This window comes from Narcine bancroftii, chromosome 1 (genome assembly GCF_036971445.1).
Source record: "Narcine bancroftii isolate sNarBan1 chromosome 1, sNarBan1.hap1, whole genome shotgun sequence".
Classification (NCBI taxonomy): Eukaryota; Metazoa; Chordata; class Chondrichthyes; order Torpediniformes; family Narcinidae; genus Narcine; species Narcine bancroftii.
The window spans coordinates 149,111,470-149,118,734 of record NC_091469.1 but is presented as its reverse complement, the minus strand read 5'-3'; the positions used below and the strand labels follow the sequence as shown (position 1 = coordinate 149,118,734).

Here is a 7,265-nt window from a genome sequence, read left to right as displayed (position 1 = left end):
CTTTGGTTCAGGAATCTGATGGCAGTGGGGAAAAAGCTGTGTTTTGCTTTTTTCCCGATGGTAACAGAGTGAAGATGGCGTGGCCTGGGTGGTTGGGGGATTTGAGGATAGAGGCTGCTTTTTTTTAAAGACACCGCCTCATGTCGATATCCTCGATGGAGTGGAGTCTTGCGCCTGTGATGTCGCAGGCCGAGTTAACAACCCTCTGGAGTTTATTCTTGTCCTGAGAGTTGGTGCCTCCAACCCAGGTGGTGATGCAACCAGCCTAGAATGCTCTCCACGGTACACCTGTAGCAGTTTACGAGTGTCTTCGGAGACGTGCAAATTCTCCTCAGACCCCTCACAAAGTCTAGCCACTGGCAAGCCTTCTTTGTGATTGCATGAATATGGAGGCTCCTGGACAGATCCTCGGAGATGTTGACACCCAGGAATTTGAAGTTCTTGGCCCTCTCCACTACTGTCATGTTCCCCTGGGTTCGTTCGAATGAGTCATCAGTGATGAGTAACACTGTGATTGTAGTAAAAGTGAAGAAGGGCTCATGCCAGAAACATATCTATACCTCCAGTGGACGCTGCAAGACCTACTGAAGTCCTTCAGCAAGATTGACATTATATTCTCTGATTTTTACGTGTCAGATCGAAGCCACAACTAAGATTCTAAATGGACTGAACTATCTTGAGCAGCCTGTTCAGTTTTGTAAATGCTGCTGTCAGGTGAGTGGAAAGAATGAGAATGACTTTATACTACCGTTCGACCCCACCCTCAGCAATGTGGTCTGTCTTGTTCCCAATGTGGGTGTGAATCAAATTCTTGGACTGATAGCTTGTTATTTCGGTTGCTGCAGGTTCGATTCGGATGCCTGGCTCCAAAAAAGTAAACAGGGCCCTTCGAAATTCTCTTACACATACTGAAAAAAAAAGTGCTGTTTTACTGATTACGGTTTAGAAGATCTGCACAAAAAGACCTTCCAATCGACATGGTAAGAACACAAAAATGCTGGAGGAACTCAGCAGGTCACACTGCATCCAGAGGAGGTAAAGATATATAAACGTTTTGGGCATGAGCCCTTCTTCACCTTTACTACAATCACGGTGTTTCCAGATTTTCATATTTCATTCCAGTATACTTATTTGAACTTGAGACATGGGAACTGGAAGAGACCCAGTGGATCTCAGACTGCTCCACCTTTCAAATAAAATCATGGTTAATTGGTTGATCTAATATTTGGTTCAGCTCCATTTTCCAGCCCAATTCTCATTACTCTTGACTCAGCTGTGCACTAAAAAAAAAACAGCCTTGAATATACTTGCACAACCTCTAAAGCTAATGTTGGAGAAGATTTCTTCTTCATCTCAGGAGTAATTCGAGTAACCCTTATCCTGAAACTGGTTCTAGGTTCCATCAGTCATCTTGGTACCTACCCCATCATGCCCTGGTCAAGGACTTGCATGTTCCTAAATTGGGCAGAAGCTACATGAGGGTAAACCTCCAGATTCAAGGACAATTCCTTCCGGCTGTTATTGGGCTCTTGAAAGGACCTCTCGTCAGTACATGATGATGCCCATGCACTGTTTATCGTGCTTTTCTCTACATGCTGCATTTTGTCTGAGTTAACAATATTCCTGGTGCCCTTTGCCTTGCTGTCACACAACATCCAGCACTTTTGTTTTATTTTTGCGCAAACTGGTGCACTTAAGTAGGGTTGACTTGGCTAGATGGTGCGCAAAACAAAGCTTTCCACTGTATCTTGGTGCACGTGTCAAGAAACAATTCAATTTAATGCAGTTCAAGTCAAGTTTATTGTCATCTGATTGCACAAGTACAACCCGACGTAACAGCATTCTCTGGGCCTCGGTGCAAAATACAGAGACACAACCAGACAGAACACACATTCAGACAAATGAAACAAATGCAGGACAAGTAAATGAATAACGTTGTTTCGTAAATATGAGAGTCTCGGATGGTTAGTGGGAGCAGTTCCTTTGGTCATTCAGGATTCTCACTTCCCATGGGAAGAAGCTGTTCCTCAGCCTGGTAGTTCTGGCTCTGAGACTGCGGTATCTGTTCCCCAATGGGAGTAGCTCCAAGATGCTGTGTGCGGGGTGGAAGGGGTCCTCAATGATTTTGCGCGCCCTCTTCAGACAAAGTAGATCACGTTAATGGAAGGGAAGGAGACTTTGATGATCCTCTCTGCCACAATTAAGGTCCTGCGGACTGACCTCAGATCCATTTCTCTGCCGCAATGTACCACACTGTGATGTAGCCGGCCAGGATACTCTTGATAGAGCTCCTATAGAAGGTTGACGCAGTGGCGGCAGGTCGCTGTTGCGCCTTCCTGACAAGTGAAAAGATGATGTGTGTCCATGATAGGTCTCTAGTTTCATGAACTCCAAGGAACTTGGTGCTCTCCACTGTCTCCACTACAGAGTTGTTGATGTGTCGTGGAGAGTGGTCGCTCGTGGTTCTCCTGAAGTCCACCATCATCTCCTTTGGTGAGGTCAAATTTGGTTTTGTGTGCAGTTTTAGTCACCTAACTACAGGAAAGGTATCAATAAGATAGACAGAGGGCAGAGAAGATTTACTTGGATGTTGCCCAGAAATCAGGAACTAAGTTACAGGGAAAGGTTAAACAGGTAAAAAAGTAGAAGAATGAGGGGAGATTTGATAGAGGTATTTACAATTATGAGAGGGGTAGACAGAGTAAAAGTAGATAGATTTTTTTCACTGAGGGTAGGTGAGATACAAACCAGAGGACACGGATTAAAGGTGAAAAGGGGAAATGTTTAGGGTGAACATGAGCGGGAACTTCTTCACACAGAGAATGATAGGAGTGTGGAACATAAGATGGTGGAAATAGCAGCAGTTCAGGTACCATCTGCGGAAGAGGAAGGGGGTCAGTGATCCCTCGTCGGAAGGGTCTCAGACCTGAAATGTTGACTGTTTCTCTTCTCAGAGATGAGCCTGACCTGAGTACTTGCAGGATCTTCTGACTCCCAGTGGATGGGTAAAGAGGGAATGTGAATGATCTGGATTGTACATTGTAAGAAATGCCTTTCTCCTTACAGGTCTACACAGCTGGTCCTGACTATGCCCATGTTGAAGCTTGTAAATCACCAGCCCTGGATGAAAATGTGGACCAGAACAATGAAGGAAAGAGATTTGTTACCCTGCCATGGAAAAATTGGTATCCAGGAGAGTTTGTGTAGCTTTTAAGGTGAATTGGAAATGTAAGGAAGCATCGGCCAACAGAGAATTCCAAACTGTTTGGAATATATTAAACTTTGATAATCTAGTGTTTAGTTGTTCAGAAAAAATCAGGATGTTATCAGTCCTTCATGAATTACTTTTAAGATCTAGGGCTAATGTTACAGGATATGTTAGAATAGTTATGGGTAAAATATGTCTTTAAAAGAGATAGGTTTAGTGTAGGTTATACTTCACAAACAGAGCCACACTTCACAAAAGACATCTCATTTAAAATGCAGGAACTTAGCTGAAGCTCGATGTTGAGCCTCCGGTTGACTTTGCAGAAGCAATGAAGAATGCTGATCTATTGTGTACGGACAATAAAGTCCAGGCTCAGAGATACTGATAAGATCTTTCAAAGATTGGGTTTGGAGCCCTGTAAGAAGTCATATGGTTTTTACAAGCAGAGAGAGAGAAAAAGAACAAACAGATGATTTCTCTTTTGGAGAGAGGCAGAGAGAGAAGTGAGTTCTACTGTAGAAGTTGAGGCTGGAACATGGCAAGCTGGCAGCTTGTTGAAAGACCCCATTTTGAAGACGGGTTGTGAGTTCTGAGTTCAGCCTGTTCAAAATCCTTGTTTGTAGTCCTTACAAGAGGAAATGGCTGGCTCAAGTGTTTCTCCTGAAATAAGGGAAACAAGACGAACTCTGTGGTGACCTTGAAGAAGAGGTTATCATTTGGAAAACCCATGATGGGGCAAATTTCTTTGGCAAAACACTGAAGTGGCCGATTGGAGGAAATCAGTTTGTGTGTGTCCAACGAGCAACAAATTTCTCTTTGAAACCAACAAGAACCTTCCTGAGTAGTGACCATTTAACTTTAAGCACTGGAACCTGGTGGAAATCATAAATGTTGAATCCTGTGGCTGATACTGGTGAACTTGGAAAAGTGAAAAGTGAATGATTGGACAGTGAAACAGAGAACTTTCCTGAACATATACACATTACATACATGTGCGCTTAGAATTAGAAGGGGGTTAAGTTAATAGTAATAAGGTAAAAATTGATTTTGTTCTTATCTTTAAAGAAAATTAAAAGCAATTTTTGTTTAGGTAACCATTGTCTTGGTGAATTTTTATTGCTGCTGGGTTTTGGGCTCATAACAAAAATTTCATGGACAGAATTTTAAAAACTATGGGAACAGGATTTTCAACAGTTAATTTTTGAAACTGCATGTGACTCTATTTTGAAGCTAGTGCCTTCATCCTCTCTTTGTGTCAGACATTCATTATTACAGTTTAAGGTTGTACACCGGGCCCACTATTCCAAAGTCCAATTAGCTCAATTCTATTCTAATCTCTCTTTTAAATGTGATAAATGTATAACTGAAGAAGGTTCACTGTATCATACGTTCTGGTTATGCCCTTCTCTTTCCAATTTTTGGGAAAGGGTATTTTGTACCTTGTTCTTAACATTACTTTGACTCCAAATCCTTTTCTTGCTCCCTTTGGAAGAAGTGGGCCAACAGATCTGATACTGACAGCTTCACAATCCCATGCCGTTGCCCTCGCCTCCCTTATCGCTAGAAGGGCCATATTAATGAGAGGGAAATATGCTGCCCCTCCCACTCACACTCATTGGTTCTCTGACTTTGGGAAAAATTAGATTTCCACTACTGAAATAAATCTTAATTTTGTTTCCTTATGGGTTTTATTTCTTAATTATTTTCAAAATTTGTAAAATTAGTTAACTTTTGGTTTTTGACCCCAATTATTGCCGTTTTTTAATTAGGCAGTACAGTTTTTTTTTCTTGTTTTTTTTGTTATTTCTTTTCAATGAAACATAGGTCTTCTTTACTCAAGAATAGTCAGCATGGTTTTGTAAAGGGAAGGTCATGCCTCACGAGCCTAATTGAGTTCTTTGAGGAAGTGACAAAAGAAATTGATGATGATAGGGCAGTAGATGTGGTCTACATGGATTTCAGTAAGGCAGTTGATAAGGTCTCCCATGAGAGACTCAACTAGAAGGTCAAGAGGCATGTGATTAATGGAACCTTGGCTGTCTGGATAAAAAAATTGGCTTGCAGGAAGAAGTCAGAGAGTAGTAGTGAAAGGGAGGTACTCTGCATGGAGGGCAGTGACTAGTGGAGGGCCACAGGGATCAGTTCTCGGTCCCTTGATCTTCGTGATTTTTATAAATGATCTGGATGATGATACAGAAGGTTGGGTGAGTAAGTTTGCAGATGACATAAAGATTGGAGGAATTGTAGATGGAGCTGAAGGTTGTCAGAGGTTGCAAGAGGACAGAGACAGAATGCAGTGTTGGGCAGAAAAATGGCAAATGGAGTTCAATCTGGACAAGTGTGAGGTGATGCATTTTGGCAGGACAAATTGAAAAGCTGAGTGCAGGGTTAACGGTCAGTTAATTAAGAGTGTGGATGAACAGAGGGATCATGGGGTTCATGTCCATACATCCCTCAAGGGAGTTGCTCAGGTTGATAGGATAGTTAAAAAAGTCGACAGGATTCTGGGCTTCATTAATAGGGGGATTGTGTATATGAGTAGAGAAGTCGTGTTGCAGCTTTATAAGTCTGGTGAGACCACATTTGGAGTATTGTGTCCAGTTCTGTTCAACTCATTATAGGAAGGATATGGAGGCTATGGAAAGAGTGAAGAGAAGATTTACCAGGGTGTTGCCTGGATTGGAGGGCATGTCTTATGAGGCAAGGTTGGCAAAGCTGAGGCTTTTCTCTTTGGTTAGTCTAGAAGGATGAAAGGTCTACAAAATTGTGACAGTCATAGATAGGTTGGACAGCCAATACCTGTTTCAATAGACAATAAACAATTGACAATAGACAATAGGAGCTGGAGTAGGCCCTTTGGCCCGTCGAGCCAGCACCACCATTTTATAGATCATGGCTGATTACTACCATCAGTACCCCTTTCCAGCCTTATCCCCATAACCCTTAACTCCTTTGCCCACTAGAATCTTATCTAACTCTCTTTTGAACATAATCAGCAAATCTGCCTCTACCACCCTCTGTGGCAGAGCATTCCACAGATTCACACTTCTCTGGGTCAAAAAATGTTTTCTCATCTCCGTCCTAAAGGGCCTACCCTGTATTCTTAACCTATGCCCTCTAGTCCTCGTCTCCCCCATCATTGGGAACAAGTAATCCGACTTCACACTGTCTATCCCCCTGATGATTTTGTATACCTCAATCATGTCCCCCCCTCATCCTTCTAAACTCCATCGGATACAAGTCCAGTTTTTCTAGCCTTTCAGCATATGTCAACCCCGCCATCCCTGGAACTAACCTTGTAAATCTGTGCTGCACACCCTCTATAGCTAGTATGTCCTTCCTCAAAATTGGAGACCAGAACTGGACGCAATACTCCAGATGGGGTCTCACCAGGGCCCTGTATAACTGCAGAAGGGCGTCTCTGTTCCTATTCTCCAATCCCCTCTTTATGAAAGCCAACATGCCATTAGCCTTCTTCACAGCTTTCTGAACCTGCATGCTAGTCTTCAGTGACCGGTGAACAAGTACTCCCAGATCCATTTGTTCCTCCGCACTCCCTAGCTTATCTCCATTTAAATAATACTCAGCTTTCCTATTATTGCCCCAAAATGGATAACCTCACATTTGCTTACATTGAACGTCATCTTCCATTCAGCAGCCCACTCCCCCAACCTGTCCAAGTCCCTCTGCATTTTCCTGACATCCTCCTCACACCCCACACCGCCACCCAGTTTCGTGTCATCTGCAAATTTGCTCAAGTTATTAATAATCCCCTCATCCAAATCATTTACATAAATTACAAACAACTGAGGACCCAATACCGATCCCTGAGGCACTCCACTCGTCACATCCTGCCATCCTGAAAAAGACCCACTTACTCCAACCCTTTGTTTCCTATTTCTTAACCAATTTCCTATCCATGTCAGCACCTTACCTTCAATACCATGCTCCCTGATCTTGCCCACTAGTCTCCCGTGCGGTACCTTATCAAAGGCCTTCTGGAAGTCCAAATACACCACATCCACTGGCTCTCCCAAGTCCACCCTCTTTGTCACAT

At 42.9% G+C, this 7,265-nt stretch overlaps 1 long non-coding RNA gene across 1 annotated transcript; it reads left to right on the top strand.

Annotated features, from left to right (window-relative positions):
* Nucleotides 1-631: 631 nt before the first annotated feature.
* On the top strand, nt 632-4,237 carry LOC138745917 (uncharacterized). The gene is made up of 3 exons (XR_011346602.1): nt 632-714; nt 846-1,035; nt 3,067-4,237. It is a non-coding gene; the product is annotated as an uncharacterized lncRNA (long non-coding RNA).
* Nucleotides 4,238-7,265: the final 3,028 nt, after the last annotated feature.